The 26,632-nt window shown below is 37.9% G+C and overlaps 1 long non-coding RNA gene across 1 annotated transcript in view; it reads left to right on the top strand.

Moving 5' to 3' along the window:
- Window positions 1-26,632, top strand: part of LOC143701932 (uncharacterized) — a 53,024-nt gene that overhangs the window by 3,565 nt on the left and 22,827 nt on the right. The window contains exon 3 of the long non-coding RNA XR_013190204.1: window positions 13,145-13,221. This is a non-coding gene — a long non-coding RNA (uncharacterized LOC143701932). The remainder of the gene's footprint in view (window positions 1-13,144; window positions 13,222-26,632) is intronic.

Below are 26,632 nucleotides of genomic sequence, written 5' to 3'. Positions count from 1 at the left end.
ATGGCACTGGTAACTTTATCCGAGACTTGTTTTGCAGATTCTCATTTCAGCTGTGTGGACTATAATTAGATTCAATCTTCCTTTTCTCTTAATGATCTGAATAAATCTCATCTCACCTGCATCTTGTTCTCAGAATCAGCCCAAAGCAGCAAACACCGCTGAATTTTCTCCACAATTATCCTTTAGCCATTTCCTCGCACACGTCGCGGTAGCAGACCCGTCTATTTACCTGTTTGAAAACACAAATCATCTCTGGAGATAGACACGGACTCGCTGATAAAACGCAGACTCTGTGTGACATTTGATTAACGAATGTAAATGAAGGTCAAGAGTCATTTTGTGTGGCCATCTTCCCTTTGCCGGGCTGTGACAATGAAATCTTTGCAGACACCGGCTCCAGTAATGGCCACATTTAAACAGCAGTCGTTTAAGAGCTTGTACCCAGTACAGCTGCATGTAATGGAGTTGGTCGGAAAGGTCAGAGTCTTTATCTGGGTCAGATTGGAGTCAGTGAAGTCGGCAGCCAATGAATTGGAGAATGGGGAGATCAAAGTAAAAGCCATGTCAAGTAGTGCCGGTGAGCGAACCCGCTTTGGGATCGGTTTCAGCTTTCGGTTCACTGCGGTTATGAGGTGGGCGACTGATTTCGGATCTGTGATTTGTCAAAGCAAAGCGGATGATGTTGTATGTGTATGTTTAGCCTTACCTTTGACACAGAAGCATGACTTACTTTCTTCTGTAAAACAAAAAAAGATTATATTTGAAAAATGTCTCAGTGTGTCCACACAATGTACACCTCCAGTGTTGTTTTGGACCCCATTGACTTTTATTGAATGGACATAAAGATACTGAGACCGTTTTCAAAATATATTTTTTTATGTTGTGCGGAAAAAAACGAAAGTTAAAGACAAAATTGACATGCAAAATGTATAATTGTCTTGGCATTATATAAGAAGGTATAAAACCAAGAGGTATTTATTTTAGTGAAAGATAACACAAAAACACTTTCCAAACAAAACATTTAATAATTTTTCTGGTTGCTTTTGTGGAACATGTCCATAGTAAATGTGATGGACACTTGTTGAAAAGTAAATGTGTAAATGTGATGGACTAGATGGAATGAAATTAACACATTTTAAGTGTCCAAAAGTTTTGTGCCCACTGAATGACATCGTCAAGTGGCTGAAACACTTTTCATTAGTACTTTCTCTCAGTTTCGACAGAAAGTGAAGTTGAAATCAAGGCCGATCTTCCTGTCAATGAGTTTGAAAAACGTTCTCTCCATGTAGGTCATGTAATGAAACTTCTCGTCCCTCGCAGCTCTTTGCTGCCCAAGTCTAATTTGTCCTCATTAAAAGTCCCCCTGCCTCGTGTTATTATTTTCCTGCCCCATCTTCTAAAACACAAGGAACTGATTGAACACGGGGTAAAGTCGGTCATCATGACATGACCTGCAGAAACAGCAGAAAGAGTGCGACGGCTGACCCCGGCAAACTGCCTGCCTGCACATATTGCACAATCCTTCATATTTAATGGGGAAACACGAGCCTGTGATTTTGTCTGCATTCTCTCTAGTGTCTGCTGCTCGGGGTGGAGTGAAGCCACTTAATGAGAATCCCCTGTTCTCCTCCATCATTTTTAAACAGGCAGTGCACTCAGCAGCCTTGCCTTCCCTCTAAGGACCCCCCCCCCCCCCATCCCCAACATGCTGTGCTCGTTTTTGTAAGCGCTAAATTATGTATCAGCTCCTTAAATGCTGTGAAACATTGGTTTAATATGGAGTAAACTTGTTTTCCATAATTCCACACTCAAATTAGGGCAGGATACTTAACTTTGTTGGAAGCCGTCGATTTGCTTATTTTGCCTTTTAGAAACATTTACATCAGACTGCAACATAGGGAAGCGCAATTATTGCATACTTTTTTTCGTACGTTATCCTTTATCATTTATATGGTAATAAAGTCTTACGGAGTTCATAAGAGGATGGATGGGGAAACAGAGTCTGTTGCTTGATCTTCGACTTGGCGTTTCCTCATTTAGATTAAACTCCGACATCAGTAACGCTTTACCCCCAACAATAATGTCCCTCCGTTAGCATGTGAGGCCTGTCCCTGACAGCAAACCGACATCTTGACTCGCCTCATCCCGCCGCAGCCAGCTCTTAACACAACTGCTATTGTTAAATGTCCTCCGCAGCTGTAATATCTTCTAATCCTCAAATAGAGTGGAGTTAAAACTACAAGCTCCAAACTATTTTTACTTGCCTCACTAGTTGTGGCAGATGAGAAGGGATCTCTGTGTAGATGATTATATTGTCATCCCCTGATCTTTACTGCTGGAGTAATTGTAAATCATTGCTTCATGGCACGTCAGAGGTTGTCGGTAGCAGGCAATTAAATGGCACAATATAATAGAGCAAATTATTGCCTGTCAGATTTTGAACAACACAGTTGGTATTTGAATTACACTTAATCATTACATGCATTAGAAAGCTCATTGGAATCCTGCTTAGGACTGAACATGAGCCATTGCATTATTTAAACCTCTAATTGTGAAAGCCATTTATTTGTGGTTACTGTACAACAAAAAGAGTCTCACCAAAGCGGGTCGGCTTTAAAAGCTCGATATATTCAAATCAACGTCTTCAGACGCATGAACTAAATTGGCCAAAATGGGCAATTTCGCCGGGGTGGAGAAACATTTAGCCATGCAAAGTGTTTTGTAATTTCAGACTGCGAGGATGAATATTAAATATTTACTTTTAGCCAAGCCCAAGCCAGGTCCCCTTTTTGCATAATTCATTAGGCAAAACAGATGAGGTTATAATTTGTCTAGACGCCACATATCTGTTTCTCAGGGTTTTCTTGGCCCTCCCCGCTCACACCCTGGACTCAACAACCCGATTCTTCAGTTGGGTAGCAGCCGGTGACAAACCGTCAAAAATTGCGTAACTTAATTGATTTAAATTACACCGAAGTTTGCGGTGACTTTTAAAAAGGAAATATTTGATCTTTCGCAACCTGAGCACAGATAATCCGTATATGATGCCTAAACTAATAATCAGTTTTAGTTTAGGTTTCCTGACGACGCTAATTATTAGTAGCTCATTATTCATATTTTTTCACAACATAGGAGGAAGTTACTTCACACAATCTGCCACAAGGGCCAGAACAGACACCCTATATTAACAAGACTTAAGTACTGTTGTCATGGCCATGCCGCCAGCTCATAGATTGTAATTATTGGTTAGCACTATTCTGTGATGCGTATGGGTTGAATAACAATATTAAGAAGCGCCGTGATTTTGAAAAATAGATCAATTTTTACAGGTCGGTGTCTGTGTAAATATGCCACGGGGTTTCTGTTATGTTTCTATTATGATATTTTAAGTTGCCACAGTCATTAAAAGTTCATTTGTCGCTTTGTCGGAGGGGTCTTCAATCGCCCCAGCGTGGCGTACTAAGATCTTTTTCGGAGCCCTTCCTGCTGTTGTCAAGCCATCTCGGCCCTGTCTGTCATATCATATCAGCGCGCCACTCCCACCCCGTTTAAAGTACCGCTTTGGCTCATGTTAATCCAGAAGTCAGTTCCTCCAGAAACATCTGTTTCTTTTCAGAGGGAGGAGAGACAAATAGGCCCATTGTCGCCCCTGTATCTGTACTCATATCGAGTCCTTTGGCTTTTTCGGACAGGTTGGAATTATCGAGGGAGGGTGAAAGGCAAATAGCCCTATAGCTCAATCACCATTGTTTGGAATCAGTCAGTGGTAATATTAGTGTTGCCCAGAACACAATTACTCAATAGCGGCGTCTTTAACGTCGTCTTGAATTTATCCTCTTGACAGATCCGGAGACGGATAATTTAATGCAAGTTATGATTAAAATCCCCTTACTGTCAAGCCCTTTGGAACAAATAACAAATACCTCTGTTTGGAAAAATGACAGTTTTAAAAATAAATGAAATTACACGTTAGAGTTGGCGCGGGGAGGGGTGCGCGGGAATTTATTGAGACGTTGCGCGGGAGATTTAGGATTCGGGCTCGGGAGGGGGGCGGGAGAAGTTAATGACTGATTAACAACAGCAATTAAAAGATGAGGAAAAGGTATATAATTAAAATGGAAGTTCTTGCTTGTCAAGTGCGCGCGTGTCATCCATTGTGAGGCTTGTTGAAAAGCCGGAGGAAAAAGAAACCGGCACTTAATTCCAGGCTTGGCATCAAGGAAGGGCGTTGATCGCGTGCCCGCGGACGCTTTTCTGAAGGCTGTAACTCAGCTGAAAGTGAGGCCGTGTCATTAGAAGTTCAAAGCCGTGCATCTTGTGTTGACAGTCATCGGCAGCGAATATTTGGCAGTCGGGAGTAATTTCACTTAATTAATGGGATGCATATTTGATGGGGGGAATGAAATATTCAAGCTCAGCAAAGTGGAAAAAAGGAAAGATTTAGTGCAGAGTAAAAAGGTAGAGGGGTGTAATTTGTGCATTCACTTCAGAGGCTACCGGGGAATAGATATAGAAAGATGCAAGGAGGTGAGGAGGAAATATGTGAGGGAATTCACAAGATAAACAGCGTAAAAGATAAAACGCAGAAGAAATGGGTACGGCAGAGGAGAATGGAAAAAGAAAAATGGAAAGAGTGGGTATTGCTGTGAATATGAACTCAGAAACATGCAGATTTTAACTGTTAACTGCCACATCGTTAACTCTGCTCCTCTTCTGGTAACCGTGCAAGACTTTGATTTGATTACAAACAATAAGAACATGGCATGTTAGCAGCTGAAGCTGACATATCCCCGTTATTTGAACCATTTATACACTTGACTTCTAATACATGACGATATCTCTCATTGCATTCACAAAAGTAGCAGGCGCACCACCACAATGGAATAAATAGACTGCATTTATAAATATACTTTCATTTTTATGCATTTATTTCTATGGACTTTTGTTAAACACACACATCAAATATGTAGCCAGAAATTCTGCCTCTTTTGAGTGTTGTTTTTGTTCCAGGACTTATTCCATATATAGTCTTAGAAGGAAAAGTTCTATTTAGAACCTTAAAGGGTTCTGTCATGTGCTTCATATTTTTAGGTTTTCATTTTATGGATTTAGTTTAGTAATTCATTAATTTTGTTTTTATGTTTTTTTTAAAATTTTTCATTAAATTTTGCGAATTAAACAGCTCATAAACGTACTTTAGCAATAAAAAAATTGAAATAACCTGTTAATATTATTACTACTACTAATAATAATGTATTTTAATAATGTGTTTACATTTATTTTATATAGCCTATATTTTCAATTATCAATTAACTTGTTAATACAATGACTGATTTAACTATACTACATATTTTCTATTCCTCATTAGGCCACCCAGTATTGAAAAGAAATTCTAAAGTCTTTTAGTCATAATTTTTTTTAAAGAAACATTTAATTGCCACAATCCTCTGTGTGTTCGGTTTCAAATGCTGCCCGCCACATTTAGAGTAACAGCGAAGAAGGCTTTAGAGGGAAATGGAGAGCTCCCTACTAATGACTTGAGGGCTTTCTGCTTATTGTGTGTTCAAAAGCCAATGAGCTAATGTGTAGCACTCAGCCAGTAGAGTTCCACTGCTCTCTCAACCCAAGAGACTCCGCGGGCCGGGATAATTGGCCAAGGCTTGTCTTGCCTTTTTTTAATTGAGACTCGTTATTTACATGAATTTAAGTTCTTTGCTCGAAACATTAAGGCGAAGAACATCTTTCAAGAATGCAGCTAATTGAAGTTTTCCCCCTTTCTTTCTGTGTGTCAGGGCAGAACAAGAAACTGAAATAAATGATAAGGCAAGGAGATGAAATTGTCCCCTTTAAAATTTGCAATTATTTCCCAATTAAGGCCGGCTTGGATAGAGATGTTGCTGCTGTGGGGTTGTTTGGATGCTTTTGGGCAGTAGATGGCGTTAGCTTTCTTTTCCATGCAAAAGGAAGAGCTGGATCTTTGAATGGATTTAACAGTGTATGGCGTCATCGTCAAAGTACACTAATTTGATTTGAATGTCAGAGCAAGAATTTCACCCGGACGGTTCAGAAAAAATTAAAAATGGATGTTTGACCAACTTCATTTATTTTTTTCCTCATTGAGCATATTAATTGAAGTGTTTATGGTGCAGAGCTCGGGAGAAATCATTTACACACACTATAGAGTCACACAGGGGTGTTTTCGCGTTGGATCCTTTGGGCCACACGGAGGCTAGACGATGGTGAGGTCCCTGGGGGTGGGGGCCCGTGGCACTATGTCCAGGGAGCTTGTATGTTAAAGTGAGAGAAAAAAAAAAAGAAAAAAGAAAGGCAGTGGAGAATGGGGTGTCGGGAGGGCAATTACGGCAAGGACAAAGCACATGTAATAGGAACTCCCCTTTTACAGCACCTTAATTAAAAGAAGACTTACACTGTGAGAGCAGCACCGCTGCAATTAACAAGCACTGATGATAATGAGGGTGTAAGATCTGTGAGGTGTGTCTGTGTGTGATGTGTGAAGTTTGAATCTTGGCCACTTTTTGCCAGGTGTTCTTTTTCTTTCGTAAATACTGTTCAGGTGATCTTGGAATAGACTGACATTTGGTCACTATCTGGTGTTGTAACATCTGTTTTTCTGCAGTGCACTTGTGTTCATATTTGTGTGTTTGTTGTGGAAAGCACGTTGAAAGGGTGTGGAAACAGGTCAAAGAATGGAGACACACGCTGTTGTTTATTACAGATTCTAAAATAGTTAAAATAGAAATAAATAGTCAAATAAACTGGATGAGATTATGGATTGAAACAGTGATTTTTGTGTATTATAAAAAGGAACAAAAGAGTTAAAATAGCTTTAAATACATTTTTATTTCATAAATCACATCACTCTTTTTTTTACATTTCCATACTTCGTAAATAAAATGCTCTTTTTTTGAGCTTGTTAAATAATTGTGAAAATTAATTCTGATCTCAATTTCTAGATTTTTTTAATACTATATCTGTTTTTCATTTACAAAGGTCTGCTATTATTTTACCCCGAGGAGGGATTTGATAGCATCCCACAACACACACACACACACACACACAGACACACACACACGCACGCACGCACGCACGCACGCACGCACGCACGCACGCACGCACGCACGCACGCACACACACACACACACACACACACACACACACACACACACACACACATAGACAGATCTGATAAGAAACACACAAGGGCCTATTCAAATCATTATGTATTGGGGAAGAATAGAAGCAAGTAAACATCAGGTCTGATAACTCTACAGATGGTAGGGTCAGTGAATAAACTGCCCTGGAAAACATACTTAAAATTGGATTATTATTTAAAAAGGAGAAAAAAAAAGTATTTGGGACTATTGTAGTCAAATTAGTTAAAAAGATCTCATCTGTTTTTACATTTTATAATATAGACTTTATTAATAGTCTATATTAGTAAAGGTATATTAGTGCTATGTTTTCAAGGAATACATAATTATTTGTTAATATTCTAGTCAGTTTTGTTCAGGCTGATTATTCCCTTTTATTAGACCAAATATTCAAAAATATTCTGTTTTGATTGGGGTGTGAGTTTTAATGAAATGTAAAATCTGTGGTGTGAATTGGCCACAGTGACATTATAAGGACTATGACTGATTCTTGCCCCACCCACTGTGCGGATCTATTAAAATGAATTAGTGTAATGAGCGAACACCTAGCCAATGAATGACATTTTGTGTAGATAACATTAATTATGCATTCGTTTCTGAAATTAGCATACATCTAATTGCATTTTATTACATGTATCAGATACATTAAATTGCCAAAATATTATTTCATGTTACAACCAGGGAATTGCAAAATGTGAAACATATTTTAACAAAGTGATTGAAAACTTTGATGACGAGTAAATATCAGATGTTTTATTCTTTTGTTCTGTAGCTGTAAGAAAATTTGTGCATGATAAAATAATCAAATGAATTAGCTTCTTGTATGGTTAATGACAAAATGACATGGTGATCTCTTCAGAGAGTCTATTCAATATGGCACATTTCTCCGTCGCTTGATGTAGCCAACTGGCCGAATGCTAGTCAATGTCATTGTGGGTGTGTGTGCGTGTACGTGTGTTTTCGAACGTCTCCTCCCGTTGGGGAACCTATAAATAGTGACACCTTGTATAAAGGGATGTGTCAGAGAAAGTTTCCCCGTTGGAGAGGAGAGGGCCAGGTTCTGCCTCTCTCTCAAAGCGTGATTGAATTTGTCGTGAAGGAGTGTCACACTTAATCACATGTTTATGTACAAAGGTTAGCAGGCTTTCTATCTCCGTTTCTCTCTCCGTCTCTCCCTACGTTCTTTCATCTCAAAGCTTTATTGCTATAAATTATTTCCATTTTTGACCTTAATTTCTCGTGGTTAGGAGCTTGTGGCCGCAGAGCAATTACAGCCATCTCGCCTTTTCTATCTGCTCTCTATCCTCTCGATGGAGTTGAGGCGGGCGATGGGAATGGCTGTTTTCTAAGGGATTCGTATTTCTGATAACTTCTCCCTCTTTGCTTCAGTTCTCCCTTCTTCGTCATCCGCCAGCCAAAGTGATGATGCTTTGAGGACATAATTAAACATATCGTTCAAAACATATACTCTGTGCATCCTTGAATTATCACCGTCATTAAAATCGTACAAATATGGAAATATGATTGCCAGCGGCGGATAAATCAATGATCAGCCAGGCTTCCAAATCCAATAAATATGCGGAGTTAAATACTTAAATATGCAAATTGCATGCGCACGATTTGCATATGGTAGTATTTAAGGGGAATGTCTGTGGCTGTAAAAAATGGTAGAGGTATAGTGAACGAGAACTGAAGAGAGGGAAAGGGAGAAGGATTGTGCTGACACTATTTATTTATTTATTTATTTATTTATAATCAAACTTGGTCAGCCTGATGTGATTTTTAAGATTCCAAGAAGAATGTTATCAGCATCGATATGCTTTTGTATGGAAGAGCTAGTGCTTTAGGATGTCTGAAAAATGCCTTGGAGAAAAACGTGAATAATTAAAGCATAATTATTCCTCCTCATTCATCTCTTAATCCAGAGACAGATTTAGGGGAAGGAATTTATAATTGTTCCTTTTATTTTTCATCTGGTGTCCTGTGTTGTCACGGTAGAATAAAGCAAGGTCACATTGAAGTCACACGACCGACCTTACAATGTTTCATAAAACAATTCATTATTGACAGAATAAAATAAATAAATAACAATACTAATAAAAAAACAACAACCTGTAATATAGAGATGATCTAAAACTGTGTCTGTTATTATATATTTAATCTTCGTATTCATTGTTGGAGAATAGAGTGAAGTTGCAATATACACAACAGCAGAGGGTGCAGTTTTTATCTGGGTTCTGTCACAAATCTGGACTCGAGGGGACGGCCGGCTGTGATTCTGCAGGGATAGTTTTCTCAATGCAATTTGTCAGTTTTGTGCATTTTACATTTTTTCCATGAAACGTATGAAACGTATTTAATTTTGTCGAATAATAAATCCTCTCAAGAGCAAATGCTCATTGATTGATGTGTGATATGAGAATTTACATTAGTTAATTTGATTTTCATTTTCCAAACACACACTTGGCTCAAAGCATAAATAATATGTGTGATTTAACAAGCAGGGAAATGTATTAAAGTCTCTCGAGAGATGAATTTGGAAATTCATCCGACAGTCCCAGACAAGTGATTTGGCCAGCGGTGACGCGCTTGAAGCCAGCACACAAGAGACATCCAAATGTAAAAGGCCCACCCAAACAAAATGTAACTCCTAAATGCTGAGGAGTCAGAGAGCAGGAATCAATGGCAGTGGTGGTGTGGATATGTTCAGGGGCAAGTTGACATGGTCGGGTTAAACAGAGACGAGATCCTCATCAGGAAAATCAATGTTGTTGTAGGATGTGACCCACACGGACCTGGAGTGAGCGAGTCACATTACTCTACCTTGACCGAGTGTGTGTGTGTGTGGCGCCCGCAATATTGACCAAGCCGAGAAGAGAATGACACTATCACTGTGCATACTGATGACAATTGGTGTTTCACAGAGACCAATGAATCTTGTTAAAGTACTTATCTGTTTATCACTGGAGCTGTAATTATTAAAAGTGCTTTGTGTATTAGTCTCATTTTGACAATTTTTTCCAAGACAATATCACAAGCAAACCTTATTCATTCAAAATTAATAAAACAAATTAAAACCGTCCGGCACAACAAAATATCACCAACTTTAGCTCTGTTGTTGTGTGTGTTTGCAAGTGTGTGTGTGTGTGTGTATATATATATATATATATATATATATATATATATATATATATATATAAAATATTATTTATTACATTAACTTTCAAAAGTTTGGGCTGGTAAGATTTTTTTAAATGTTTTTTTGCGTTTATTTGCAGCACTGTTTCCCTCACCTAAATCATGTTAGCAAGAAACGTCTTTCTACTTAATTGTCTTCATGGGCTGTACTGTATGCATAAGTAACATACTGTTTAACGTGTCCAGTCTAGTTCGACTCATGAAAAAATTACTTTTTTATGAGCTGGTTCTTTTCAGCAAATGAAAACACTGAGGTCTGATTCCCTAAAAAATGAGTCGTATGAGCCGGTTCTTTTAACGAATCATTCATAAAGACAAGTTAACGGTTTGAATCAGTCTTGAGAATACTTTTCTGAATCCACCACACAGTTATAGACTGACTCACTGAACAGGAATATATTTTTTTCAGTGACATTATATATATATATATATACACATATATAGTAAAGGAGAAGGGGTGTTAATTGTAATTTTTATCTCTTTTCTTATTGGCTTCATACATATATAAAAGGCCTACGGTTATCATTTAGCCAAAGTGTGTGTTTGTTTGTGAATGAAGAAGCAGGTTATGTGTGAAAGTGTATCTGGTATACTTCTCTATACCTGCCATTGCTCTTCCTCCTCAAATTTCAAAATGTTCACAATGATATAATGAAATGTAATGATAATTGTATATCTGTGCAGTGTTACACCACGGTACCACGCAAGTTGAGGGGAAAGAGTGTGAGAAACATGGACTCTGGAAGATGTTTCCCCCCGGTTTTTACAGCCCTTGGCCCTCTTTCACATCCCCTGCACTCATATATTCCCTGTTCCTCGGCTTGAAAACGTCAAGGATAAAAGAGAGTGTGACATCACTGTTTTGATAATTGGCGTCTAATATTTCTGGGCAAACAGGCGGACAGCTATTGGTGGACGAACTCTTAAAAGTGGGGGAAAATATGTGCCAATGTTACACTGGCATCTGATTCTGATTTGGTTTTTGATCCCCATACCTATTTTGCGTGCTTAGGTTGTAAACCGTTAGGCTACGAAGTATAAATAAAAGTTAATGAATATTAATAAGAGGCCAGAAAAACAAGACGGCTGCATTCTTAAAAGTTCATGTTGTTCTTATTGTACATCAACATTCGCATATATTACATTAACAGACCAAAATGAAATCAAATACAGCAGCAGTACACTTTTTTTCACCAATCTAACTTGTACATTCTTGTTACTTGTGTTTTTTTCTCTCTCGGGAAACAGTATATACATCAGTATGCCACTTACCTGAGGACAAGGAGAACATAAAACGGAATATTTGCATTCAGAAGTGTAACTTTCCCCAAATAATTTCAATGGGGATAATTTGAATTTATGGAGAAACACTCAGCACTGAATTTCAAAGTTGCTCATAATGAAATCATCCAGCGGTAGAGACGGCGGGAGCCGCTCCTGCACACAGTAGGTGGGGGGTAGTTATAGAGGTGCAGGTGGGGGATGGAGGTACTCATAGTGCCCCGTGGAGGCATTAGTGTGGACGGGTCATTACATCAGGGATGGGAGAGGAGAACACACACCACTGAGCAGCCCATGTCATTTACTGAGGCCATCAGGGCCCATAGCACACTATAACATTCACTGCTTCATTTCCCTCAAGCTATCGCTCTTTTTTTTTCTTTTTTCTTTTTAAATGAAGGGATGTAGATGTTCAGAGAGAAAGAGAGAGAGAGAGAGTCTGCAAGTCGCACAGGGAACATTTTCAGTTTAGTTTGATCTTTTTTGGAAAATACGTAATTCAGTTTGTTTACGTCCAGCGCAAATATATTTCCCGTATAATTGTGTAGACGCATGAACTAATGGTTTTGTTCAAGAAAAACTGGGTTTGTTTTGTTTTGTATTAGGCTAAGAGTGCAGTTCCTCAAAAAGTTTTTGAAGAAATGATTCACATTCCATTACGTCGCTAGTTGGTTTCCTTTACCTTTTTTTCCTATTTAAATCTATTTCTGAGAGTATGTCTAAAAAAGTACAAATGCGCAACTTCAAGACAGTCGACAGTGACCCTGTTTGTCAAAGAAATAGAGGACGGCCATCACATCCATGAATATTTGTGCATCCAAATATAAAAACCCTCAGCTACGCACGTCCCCTTAATCAAGTACTTATTTTAATTCATTTCCTCGCAGGGTTTTATTAGTATGCTAGCTGTTGGCTAAATGATTATGACAAGGCTGCGTTTTCACCAGTTTCTGCCAGGATAAAAATACACAGGAAAGCCCAGCAACCCAGCTTAAAAACCTGTCTCCGGTATTCCTACAGGGAGATGACCTTGGTCATTAAGGACATTCACAGTTTTGTTTAGAAATGAAATGACAGAAAACAGAAAAATATGAAGTGCCTCCTTGAGAAGAATCGTTTGTTGTTGGCTAAATTATGCAGCACATCATTATTTGGTGGCATTAGTATTATGATGTCTCTGACCTTAATTTTCGCACTGCTTTGGTGTAATGTAAGCAATTCTCTCTCTCTCTCGCTCCGGCCTAGACTACAAATGCAGCCTCTTTTGCATTATGATGATGCATTAAGTATGATGGTTTGATTGTTTTAAAGTATAATACAGTTGCAACAACAATCCTAACACAATAACCAGTGCAGGATGAATGTGGGGCACTGTAAAGTTTATAAAAATGTAAAACAACATTTCCCAGTATATGATATGTATTTTCAGATATTAAATATAGATGCTGCTAGTGGGTACGGGCCCGCTCAACCCTTTATATCTCTTCACTCAGGTTCTGAATGGCTCCGGGACCGTTGAGCCTGCAGAGATGCAGCCAAGCGCATGGCCGGCTGAATTTGTTTGACTCAGGTAATTGAAAGTGTTTTAAACTATTATAGCAACTTGAGGGCTTGTTTAAGTGTCGAGCTGTCCGTCAAATGTACACGGGTGGAAAGCATTGGCCTGTCACCCTGTCAGTCACGGGAAACGAGAAGTGTCGGCCTAATGGATTTCTTCAGGCGGACGTCGGCACGGCGGCAGAAGTAAAATCAATGTGTTGTCATGTGTGAGAGCGGAGCATCAAACAGGCAGGTGAATTGGAACTGTAGTTTAGTTGTAACGTCTACATTTGCGGGGAGGCGGCCGGAGACAGACAGATGCTGAGAGACCGTGGAGGGCCTCTTGTTATGATTGCCAGTGTGAGAGGGGTTCCTGACCTGTTTTTTTTTGTTTTTTTCACTGCGTCCTGTGGCTCTTTCCCCCGCTGTTTGATGGTTCGGGCCGAACTACCGTGTGTGTTTATGTCATCACACTACATGCCTCCAGTGATAACGTAAGTGAGTGTGTTTACAGACAGAAATCAGAGAACTGAGCGACGCTGCGGTGCTGCTGATTAATTGTAGAGATGATCTCAACTCACTGATTCAAATATGGTTTGTCTGTTGTGTTTAAGTTTTGGCAGCAGTAGTGTGGCCATATTCAAGAGCTGTAGTGCCTCTATAGTAAAGTCGTAGTCATTGAATTCGAGACCTTAAAAATATTACGCACTACATTTATACCTGGATAGCTGCTCACAGTCTACTGACTTTTTGACAGGGGTTTTCAAGTTTTTTGACACCTACTGTATGTCCCCCAAATATGACGATGCCCTTGTAAAGGCCCCTCTTCTTGAAATATAAAGTCAGCATATATTTTAAGACTTTTTAAATGCTGATTTACAAATAGTAAGTGTGATATTATGAAGGCATGTTGTTTATGAAGTTTGAGGTCAGTAAGATATATATATATATATTTTAGAGATGCACCTATTGATCGGCCGGTGACCGGAATTGGCCGATTTTCACGTGATCGGCCATGATCGGCGACCAGCTGGTCAGTCTGACATATTCCGATTTTATGCCGGTCAAATGCACTCAAATGCACTTTTGATGGACAACATAAATATGAATTTTCACCCAAAAAGTGCCCAAAATGCACTTTTATAAAATATCTTTATACTGTAAGGCTATATTTATTTTATTTTTCTTTGTTATTTATATATTATTTTATTGCCATTACCTGTTTTCATACAGAAGTTTAGTTTGCTAAATATATCCAATTTTAGTTGGATATTGGATGTGAAAAGGAAATGGTTCTTCCATAACACTGCACTTTAGATGTGTGTGAATTTCCCACACCAGGAGAATTTTATATAGTTCTAATTTATAGCAATTATCTGTTCAAAAAATGTTCTATGTTCTATGCAAAATGTAAGATGTTCTATTAAAGAAAAGATAGAAAATAAATATTTGTGTGTGTGTGTGTGTGCTGTAAAGTGGTTAGAAAAATTCAATCAGAATCGGCTAAAATCGGTATCGGCAGCTCAAACTCAATGAAAAATCGGAATCGGCCTAGAAAATTGTTATCGGTGCATCCCTAATATATATATATATATCATATCATATATATCATATTTATAAATTAATCTAGATTAATAAATGCTGTAAAAAAATGCTGTAAAAGTTATTTTATAACTGTTATGTTTAAACTGTTTTTTAGTTACCAAAGCCAATTTTTTTCACTTTTCACAGAGACTTTTCAATGTTTTAATCACTCTGCTTTTTTAATTTAAAAATACATCTAGGCCTATAAAGAGTTTTATTTCAACTTTCTAGTTATTTTGAACTTTCTATTCATCAAAGAATCATAAAAAATATATATCATGGTTTCTACAAAATTAGGCAGCACAACTGTTTTCAACATTGATAATAAGAATTTTCTTGAGCACCAAATCAACACATTAGAGGGATTTCTGAAGGATCATGTGCCACGTTATTTATTATTACTTTATATATATATATATATATATATATATAATTTTTTTTATGACTTTTTTACATCTGGCACCCTCTTACGGACCCCAACCCTTGATATTGCACACAGGTGCGATTTTTTTATTTTTTATAATCAGTTCAGGAAATTAATTTGTGTTTACAAGGTACTGATTAGACATAATGAGCACTTTGTTTTTCTGTCTAAAATAGGAATTGTTGGTCAAAAATGTATCAGGCTTTTTGCGTGGTCTAAAATCTGACTGCGTGAGGCTAATACCTCAATGAAGGGCAATTGCACTTAAATGCAAATGTACTTTTTTGAATTTTTCTGTCCCTGTTGCTGCCATTATTATGAAATACATTCCCATATTTAATAACATAAGATGCAGGATAATAACCAGATTATGCAAATAAATGAACATGTTATACATTTTCTAATGGCTTCCTTTAATCAAATCCATTATCATTATCATGTGATTAAAATGGTTCACTGTGTGTCACAAACATAGTGTGTCATATACCTGAGATTATTCCCAGATGGCTGTGACTTTAACCAGACACCCACACACATTCTCAGAGGTCCAATCGGCCCAATCTGGACCAGTTGCCCTTGTCATACCCTATAATGGCTGACCTGACAGCACAAAAAAAACGTGGTTTCTTTTGTCAGGTGGATGAGAATGGCGAATGTCAAACTGTAGAGTAAATTTTGATTGTCTGGGTCTTTCTAGATCCTATGTTTCTCCAGAAAACAGTCCAGGTTGATTGAATTGATCATATTGTACCTTTGTATTGCAAACGCAAGATATTTTTTGCAAAGCTTTTCGCGTGACTGGCCACTCCGTGTCCATCTGAATCAGTCTTACGGCAGACAGTATTTAACATGCTTGTGCTGAGAGTGGTAGTCATGATTTTATGTTATCTCTCTAATGTGGGTCACACCGAATGGTTGTTTTCCCCGCCATATTGTCATTTATTCCCAATATGACGGTAACGTGATTTATGACCAACAGCTCCGATTCCGTCACTGCAAGGGATCCGGCGCTGTCGTACGCCATGCTAGCTGGCCGCAGACGTGCTTCTCTTTTGAGCTAGACCAGACCTGTCTGAAAAGCAATCAACTTGTTTCATCACGTTGGAAATGAAAAGACGTAATTATTCATAATTGGCCTTTATATTTTGCACTTCGTGATTTTTGCTGCGTTTTAGGTGATGTTCATTCAGTGCTTCGGGAAAAAGATGAGAACAATTTTGTGTTCTGTTTGAAAATGATTACACGTGACGCGTGACAGTTTTTTCTCTCTCTTTTTGCTTAGATTGTTTTTGTGGGATTGTGCTTTGATAATGCTGTTACACTTTCGTTTAGAGTTTTGTAGCCTAGTTTTCTCCTTCTGTCTCCAACAATGTTATTATCTCTGAAGCTAAAGAAAGAGAGAGAGAGAGAGAGTTTGTGAAAGAATTAAAGTAGCTCATTTCAGCTGCTTGTGCCACTTCTGCAAGTCACGGTTATAATGGAAGCCAGTGATCCAATACGCTTTCAAGCATTTCCAAGCGTAGTTTTCTGTTTTAACACACTTTATACCACGTGCCCTAAAATATGCTGAAGAGAGTATTTTTTTCATGCCGTCAGTGATGAATCTGCGTTGGTTGCAGGCTGCACAACATTTTTACACTCACTTTATAGAATGTGACAATTTGCTTATTTTTTTTCTGCATTCACCTGTTCTTTGCTCTGTGGGGTTTTAAAACGTTGAAACCAAATGTTTTGTTTTGTGTTGTTTTGCATGAGTTGGTGCTTGAACCCTTGTGTCAAAGAATACATTAAATAACACAAAAGCACACTCACAAATGACGCATTATGGGAAACTGCTGCCTTGTCTAGATTGATAAATTGTTTTTAAAGTACATTTCTGTGTATTGTTTCAGACTGATTTCACTAAAGTGTTAAATTCATTGTGCCACATGAGGCTAAATTAATTAATTTGAAAATATTTTGGATATAATTAGGGCTTTAGAAAAGTATCAGAGTTGACAGTTTTACAATTTAATTTGATATTGCAAGTTGGTTTATTTTTTTAGATAATAGGCCTAACATTAAGGTTTTAATATTTAAATATTACATAATAATCACGCTAGCTAGTTTAAACCATTGTAATGAGGCTAACATTCAGATTCTATTGTTTAATATTATTTATAAAGAAATATAAAGCTAAATATTTAATGAATGAATGAATGAATGAATGAATATTTATATAGGCTAATAATTGATAAATTACTAAATTTAAATAACTAATTTTGTAAAATTTATATATATATATATATATATATATATATATATATATAATCATTTAAATAATTAGTTATACATATACTGTAAATGTTTTCAGTGTTTTATTTATATTTTCTATTTGTCATTTATGATAGATAAAGCTATATAGATTTTTTTTATTTTTATGTGGGGGTTTTAAATGTCTATATTCACACACAGTAGTAGCTGACACAATCTATTCTTTGTTAAATTTGCATATGCATATGAGGTTCTCAAATGGCATCCGTTTTGTAGAATGACCCAAATGTCTTTGAATGACAACACTTTAAACATTAAAGCAACATCTTTTAGACCAGCATAGTTACACTCCACTTACTTCAGTCATTGTTCAGTGGCGGCTCGATCAATACAATAAAACCTGAAGCAAAAGCAGAACTAGTTGACCCCAGAAGCCTGAGTGAAGGGAAAAGGAAAAAGAAAACAACGAGTAGAGAAGGAGAGCAGACAGAGGGACAGAAGGCGTCATATCGCTCTAGTTGAACACATGAGGCTGGGAGAAGTGACAGTGTGCTAGGGGTGTTTTCAGGGCCTTTTTCTGTTGCTGTCTGTCCACATCAGGGACTGATAGACCTGCCTGGTGGCTGGTGTGTCATAGCGGGGGGGGGGGGGGTTGGGTGCGCTCCTCTCGTGGAAAAATTATGGATTTGGTTTGATCTAAAGCGCAGGAACAGGTTTTCCAACTCAAGGGCTGGTGCTGTCATTCTGTGTGACTACGGCTTCCTCTTCGCATTTAACCTCACACTTGCTGCCTGGATGCTGTGTTTTTTTTGTTCATATACTATACCTCTTTGGCATAAGTTGTCTGGGAATTATTTAAAAAAAGAGTCTGAAACAAGGGGGTGTGGAAATGTGTTCAAAAGATACCCAATTTAAGGGTAAGCTGTGTCATGTCAAGAGGGTAAATTGGGTCATTATGTGAACAATTTACATTGTAAACAGAAATATGAGGGAAAATGATTTATTCCTGCACAGTTCCGTTCTAAAGTCTTATTTTGATCCACATTACTTGCATTTTCATGAATTAGTTTAATATTCAGAATATATGAATTGACCCAACTAACCCCACTCTCGTATAAGTTTAGATTGCTATGCAGTTGGTTTGATGGACTGGCATGTCAGGCTTGTAATATGCTTGAGGTTGATTTTAGCACACATTCAAAAACCGTTGTTAATTCTGGCACAATGATAAACCCATAAACCAGTAAGAGGTCTAAAATAACTGATTTTATTAGTAATACTATCCCTTAGTTTTGAATCTGTCCATGAGAGGGTATGAAAGAAAGCAGTTCATGGTTTGTCGCACAGGGAAATGTACAAGTGCAAGTTCTGATTCATTATTACCGAAATAACATCAGTGTGTACAAATTAGTTGCCATGGGATTTAAGACCTCATCACAACAAACAAGACATCAGCTTCATGGACTGAATGACCAAAGACTGAACGTGTCAAAGCAATTCGGCAGATTTGGGGCATTTGTTACATTGTTTATGGTTATTGAAAACACTGCTATGTTTTGTATCCCAGATGTCTCACAATACATTTCACATTAGCTACAGAGTTTGTTTGCTACCAGTGATTAGCATTGTTTGGAGCTGTTAATGAAACAAGAACAACAACAACAACAACAGCCAAATAATTTACATTTAGTCATTTAGCAAATGTAATTAATTTACTTTCTTTTCCTTTTTCTTTTTAAAATTCCACTTAAATCTGTAAATACACTTTCAAAAAGTTTTAGGATTTTTAAAAATTTTAAACAAAATGTATGTAATACTAAGATAAAATATTTCATATTTTTTAATATATATAGGATATATATATTTAACAAATATTTCAAATGACAAGTTATTTAAGTTATAAAACATTTGTAGTATACTAATTAAATGTAAGCACATTTGTGATACTGAGCATTTGAGTTTTGCTGCAAAACAATATACTAAGATTTTTGGAAATTTATGTCAATTCTTCAGTTCAAAATCTCATTTGAATTATTGTGCTTATATTATAATTTGTTATGAAAAATTATTAAACAAGACTTTTTTGCATAAGCCTGAAATTTTGAAGATAAGCAGAAATTCAGTCAGGTTTTTTGAATGGTTGTGTATTTTTATTCTGATTTACAAATCATTGTAGGAAACATCCCTTTATATCAATAGGGGTGTAACAATATATCATGTCACACTATATCGCAATACAAAATGCAACAATATGTATCCTGGATAGTGACGATCTGTATTGTGTATAGTTCACTCAAAAAGTTCACTCAAAAAATTCAATTTAACAGATTTTTAGTGTCAGTACTACATTACATTATATTCAACATTATACATAGTAGTTTAATGCATAATAATGCAATGGGGGAATATTTGTGGGTCCTGATAATGCCAAATGTCTTATTTTACCAGTAAAAAGTGGCCTGCATTATTTTAAATATATCTAGTCAGTGACAGAGTGCAAGCATATTTTGTCTTAAAATAATCCTGTATTTTCAGCTTCAGAATCATGAATATTTTTATTCTGGTGTCACTATTCCTGTGCATTGGGTTACCAGCACCAAGTCCAAGCCTATTTATTTACACCCACAATGTAATACAAAATTGTAATCATTTCATCAACAGTACATTTTTTGTCTTGAAGTATCGCAATAATATCGCATTGTGAGTTCAGTATTGTGATATGTATTGAATCGTGACATGAGGGTATTGCCTCAAACGGGTGGTGATGGCGCAGTGGATAAGACACATGCCTTTGGTGTGAGAGACCCGGGTTCGAATCCACTGTGAGACTTCCAATGTGTCCCTGAGCAAGACACTTAACCCCTGGTTGCTCCAGAGGTGTGCGACCTCTGAAATATAGCAATTGTAAGTTGCTTTGGATAAAAGCGTCAGCTAAATGAATAAATGTAATGTAAATGTTACACCCCTCTTCACTACCATTAAAAAGATTGGGGTCAGTAAGAGTTTTGTTCAAATTTTTTTTGAAAGAAGTTTCATATGGTCTCCAAGACTGCCTTTATTTGATTAAAAATCATTTTAACATACATTTTCAGCAGCTATTACTCCAGTCTTCAGTGTCACATGATGATTTGGTGCTCAAGAATCATTTTTTATTATTATCAATGTTGAAAAGGGTTTAATTAAGAGCAAAAACAGTTTTGTGGAAAATTTGATACTTTTTTCAGGATTCTTTGATGAATAGAAAGTTTCAAAAGAACAGCATTTATTTAAAATGTATTTTTTTAACATCGTAAAAAGTCGCTTTTATTTAGTTTGTGTTCTTGCTGAATAAAATACGATTTATTTTTTATTTTCATTAAAATCTTACTGACTCCAATCTTTTGAATGGTAGGAACATTACTTTAAATATAAAAACAAATCTCAAGCATCTGTTCAGAAGTGCTTTCCGCTCTTCTCCTTTACCCCTCCTCTGGTGCGCACACACACACACACACACACACACACACACACACACACACACACACACACACACACACACACACACACACACACACACACACACACACACACACACACACACACACACACACACACACACACACACACACACCAAAGCATTCAGAGGGGCTTAAGCCTCCAGAGAGTTGACATGTGGCACATAAGTTCTGTGTGAGGAGTGAAGGTGTGGTAAGATGCGTTGAGACAACGTTTCTTCAACTTACCATGACTTGGCCAGCTGTGTTTCCGCCCAACAGTGGTTGACGTGCAATCGGGCTGATGGGTGTGTTCTGTTCTTCTCTCTTTTTACGCATTCATCTGTTTATCCCTCCTGCCCCAGTGTCTGCCGAGAGGACGTGCCCTGTCACTTCAGGTGTGTCACGCTTCCCATATGCCATGGATATCTGAATCTCGGCCAATCAGACGCCACCCCACTGACCTTCTCCGGAGCAATGAGCATGATGGGAGCTGAAGGCTGGAGCTGGTGGCACACTGAATGCGAGAGACTCTTTGGAGGGAGGAGAACGGGAAGAGGTGGGGGGCCGTAGGGTCGAGGTCTTGGCCCGATACAAACGCAGGTTAGGATTATATGGCGTTTTGGTTGGGGCGGCACCCTGCCCCCATGCCTCGACCTCTCCTGCACCCCTCCTGCACGGGCTGTCGGTGTGCACTCGGACGGCCGGGGTGTGGATTTACATGGCTGTTAATTAGAGTGGAAGAAGTGATTGGCTGCTGGATGCATTGTGGTAAAGAGTGCACAGATGCAGGCACACTGGCGAGAGTAACGCAGGCAGGCATGGTGCATCAGCCCACGTCACACTGCTGCAGCTCAGCCGAGCCCTACCCTGTCTAACACGATTTGCAGAGTGTCACTACCATCACACCGCTCCTGTACCGCAATACCCCTCCCTCTATTCTCTTTTACCCCTTCCTCTGATCCTTATTTCCTCCGTTTACCCCTCTTCTCTGTTCAACCATTTCCGTTCTGTAAGCCAAACTACCCCTCTTCCCGCTCTGTGTACTTCTTCTTCTGGGATTAAGTTGAGTGGAAAAATAAGGGACTTTAGAGAAGGATACAAAAATTGTAGACATATTTAGAAATTTAAAAGTAAAATGTGATCTTTTTGTGCCACTAGTGGCATCAAACAAGTTTTCAAAATTAATGATTGTTTTCAAACAAGTTTACCTATCTGCTATTGGTCAGAAAGCCAGATAACCCCGCCCCCACCTCGTGTCAAAGCGTGTCAATCCAAGTTTACAGCATCGATGAGAAAATTAAGCGGAACTATCCTTCTGGTCACGAAAAGAGAGAAAAAAAACACCATGAGATCATGAGTTTGATGTCAGCAAAGAACAGTAAAGTTAAGTTGATGTGCATCTCTCTCTAGTCTGTCTGTCTGTCTGTCTGTCTGTCTGTCTGTCTAACCCAGCTGGGCAGTGCATCTTTTGGTCTGTCTGTGTCTTAATTGCTAATGTCAGCCACTTCCAGGGCTGTGTTCTGTAACTTTGTGCCTGACAAAATAAAAAAGTGAGAGTGAAATACTACTATTTATTACGTTTGATAAACGACAAAGGGCAACAGTGTTTGTTTATAAACTGCAGCTAGAAAAAGATATTGTTCAATTGTTTTACAATTGAAAAAATATGCACTGCTTCTTTAATAATGTTTTTATGACTGACTTCAGTTTCATGACCAAACTAATTGCATTGACATGAACTCCAGACAAAATAGCTGTAATCCTAAAATGGCTATTGCTTGACGAACATTACATGAGGTTCTTAATATTCATGAGCCTGACTGATAAGGTTCTTCTCGTTCTTATGCCTCTGTCTATCTATAACTATTTGAAACGCCATTCATTTATAAATATCATGCATGCAGTTTTCATTTATCATTGCAGTTGATTGTGTTATTTGCAGCTAGCCATTCTTAATTTCTTAAGCAGGGTTAATAAAATAAAGTAAGTAGTATTCAGCTGGTCATATTTTTAACTCTGAAAAAGGATGCTCTGCACCTTTAAAAGTGTTTTATGGCCAAATGACATGATGAACTCGTGAAAAAATAGATGTGTTTGGACAAAGTAGCCGCTATCTGGCTTGTTTTATGTATTGGGACACTAGTCCCATTGGTGTCACTGCTATTTGTGTGATGTCATAATCAGCATCTGTTGGCATGGCGATGGTGGCATGGTGGTTAGTCTCATGACAGGGGTGGCAAATTGATGGTCCCCTCTCATTAATGGCAGAAGAATAAGGAAGGACCAAGGTCTCATGGTTCTTTCAGTTTAAATGCATGGTGACATTATATGAAAGCACCGGGGGGGTCAGAGACACAGACCTCCACCCAGGCTGGCCCATAATAACCGGGGTCTTAAATCAACACCAGGCTTGTAATAACATTTCAGCCAGTGTTATTCCTCTGGCAATTAAGGCCTTCACAAGGCTCCGGTTTTGTGTCTGATGCCTCCTTTGATTTTTCAGTCCAGCCTGGTAGAGGGCTTTTTCCCTTGTTTCTTTTTTCTTTTTCCACCTTCTCTCCTTACACTAAGCAGTAGATGTGGCAAAGAGTACAGAATTGCACTCATGCCCAAAGCGTCTACATTTCACCTCTGATTCCCCCAGGGTTTTGTAACTACACACACAAACATGCATGTTCAGAGAGAGGTGTTAAGTTAGTGTCAGAAAATAGGTGTTTTTATTTACGGGTCCTTGCATGAACTGTATGATGGAATATTCCAACAAAACAATTTTTGTTGTGATTTTTTTTCCAAGCATGTCAGCTGATTTAATATTAGAAGAAACCAGGTGTATGTTTACTAGGGTGGGGGAATTGTTTCTCCGATGCATTACGATTCTTTCGCTAATGATTCTGAATAGATCAACAAATATTCATAATCAAAAATTTGATTTGCACATGATAGCATTAAAAAGCATATGTAGAATAAAAATGTGTGATGAATACAAATAGATACAATGCAATGTGCTATGCATATTTGAAGGAAATAAATGTACACTCATTCAGAAGAAAATATTTATATTATAAAAACTATTCCTGTAATGGAAAGTTTTCAGCGTTAAATACCTGTTTTTTTATTGTAATATATTTTAAAATGTAATTTATTGCTGTGATTGCAAAGCTGAATTTTTAGTCAATCCTTCCTTATTATAAATGTTGAAAGCAGTTTTGCTGTTAAGTGGAAACCATGATACATTTTATGACTCATTTTCAGTTCAACAGAACTGCATTTATTTGAAATAGAAATGATTAGTAACAAAGTAAAAGTCTTTACTGTCACCTTTAATCAATTTAACTTGTCCTACCTGAATAAAAGTATTAATGTCTTGTAAAGAAAAAAAAAATTCTTCCTCAAACTTTTGAACGGTCACTCAAATGAACTTTTCATTTACACAGAACAAAAGCTCCAATGCTGCCTCTGATATGATCATACCTGCTTATTATATTAATTTGGCGGGTCACCGAAGGCATTTTGATTCTGGCTTTTATGGACAATCTTACGTTACGAGCAACCTTAACTCACCAACGATTTGCGCTGAGAAACTGAGATGCAACGAGAATCGTTGTGGAATCGAATCTTGACTCCTTAAATTGAAATCAGATTGAATCAATCATGAGGTACCTAAAGCCTTATGTTAATCTGTGCTCGTAATAGATTGAGTAATGTAAAAATGTACAAAGTAAGGTTGAAAGTGCGAAGAAAGTATTTGCATTTAAAGTCGGCACTGTCAGAGGTCTTTTCTCTCTAGAAACACAGCTGTAGGAAAAGCAAAGACGGTGTTAACAACAGCAATTACCTGCCTCTCAGGAGGAAGAAAAGAGGAGGGACTTGTTCCTTCATGCTGTTGTGTCTTTGGATATGCTGACTGCCGTGTCAACTTCGTGTATGCTCATGGGTTGCACCTTCATTTGTCTAGTATATCGTTTTTTCCTTTTTTAAGGTCCTAGACACCAGGGGGCTTCAAGGGGCCAGGAGACCCCCAGCCCTACTCGCAGCAGCTGATACAATCCACCTCTAACTGTCTCTCTCTCTCTTTCTCTCTTTCTGTAGCAGGCCTTTGAAGTGGGGTGATGAGGGTAAGTTAATTATCCCCATTACACAGGCCTGGCTACATCCAGCCCTGCCTCAGCCCCAGCCTTCCTCTGCCTATAATTACACTGAGAAGGAGGCAGAAGCTGTCAGCAACATTTAAAACAGACCCTCTGATAAAAACACTCCAGGAGAGAGAGAGAGAGAGAGAGAGAGAGAGAGAGAGAGAGAGAGAGAGAGAGAGAGAGAGAGAGAGAGAGAGAGAGAGAGAGAGAGAGGTGGATTGGATCAGCTGCTGCGAGTGGATAGATTAGTTTAGTATATTGTAATACTTTTGGGAAGTTGATGTCCTGTGTTGTTATATTACAAGCTCAAGATTCTAATTATCATTATCAATGTTGAAAACATTTGTGCTGCTTAATAATTTTTTTTTTGTGGAAACTGCAATTTTAACTTAAATTGAACTAGATTTATTTGAAATAAATCTTTTGTAAGGTTAAAAATGTCTACTCTCACATTTGATCAATTTAATGTGTCCTTGTCAAAAGTAACACACACACACACACACACGCACGCACACACACACACACACACACACACACACACACACACACACACACACACACACACACACACACACACACACACACACACACACACACACACACACACACACACACACACACACACACACACACACACACACATACACACACACACACACACACACACACACATATATATGTATGTATGTGTTTATAAATGTTTATATATATATATATATATATATATATATAATAACAATAACAATAAACAATAGCATATTTATAAATTAACCTAGATTAATAAATGCTACTTTAGCTAATGAATATTTATGATTTTTTCTTCACACTGAACTTTTTGAAACAGCGTTGTGCTAATTTTTTATAACTGTTATGTTATAAAAATGTTCAGTTACCAAACCCAATTATTTTCACTTTTCTCAGAAAATTTACACTGTTTTAATCACTCTGCTTTTTTAAGTTCATCATGGTGTTGATAAAAAAAAGTCCATGGACATTTAATGTGGAAAAGGGTTTTTAAAGTGCCCTTGTTATGCTATTTTAAAGGTTCCTAATTTTGTTTTGGAGGTCTCTTACAACAGGTTTACATGCATCAAAGGTCAAAAACACTTTAATTTTCTCATAATATACATTGCACATCACCACATTTTTCAATGATCCTCGAACGACTCGTCAGATGATTCAGTCTCTCTAAATCCCTCCTTTCCACGAGCCTACTCTTCTCTGATTGTCCAGACGGCCCAGTCTGTTCTGATTGGTCTACCATTTACGGCGCGTGTCGGAAACGAAATGCCCATCACCATAAGTGAACTTCAGCTCTGGAGGTTTCCTAAAGCTCAGCGATTGTACACAATGTAAAGACAGTAACGATGGTGTCGATTTTACCATATCCGACCCAACAGTCTCTGGAACTGCTTTACAGTGAGTAGCTGGCCTAACTTTACTTGTTTCACAGCTGAGAGAATCGAAGCGATGCGGTGCCCCCGAAGGCGAACCTCAGGAACTTCCTGTGTTGTGGAAGGATGGAAATGTGGAAGTACGCGTCCTTTAGATCGATCGTGACAAACCAGTCCT

Source organism: Siphateles boraxobius, unplaced genomic scaffold, assembly GCF_051911475.1.
Source record: "Siphateles boraxobius isolate OS27281-9 unplaced genomic scaffold, OSU_SipBor_1 33, whole genome shotgun sequence".
Lineage (NCBI taxonomy): Eukaryota > Metazoa > Chordata > Actinopteri > Cypriniformes > Leuciscidae > Siphateles > Siphateles boraxobius.
Note: the sequence above shows the minus strand (reverse complement) of the source record. Positions and strands in the feature narration are given on the sequence as shown.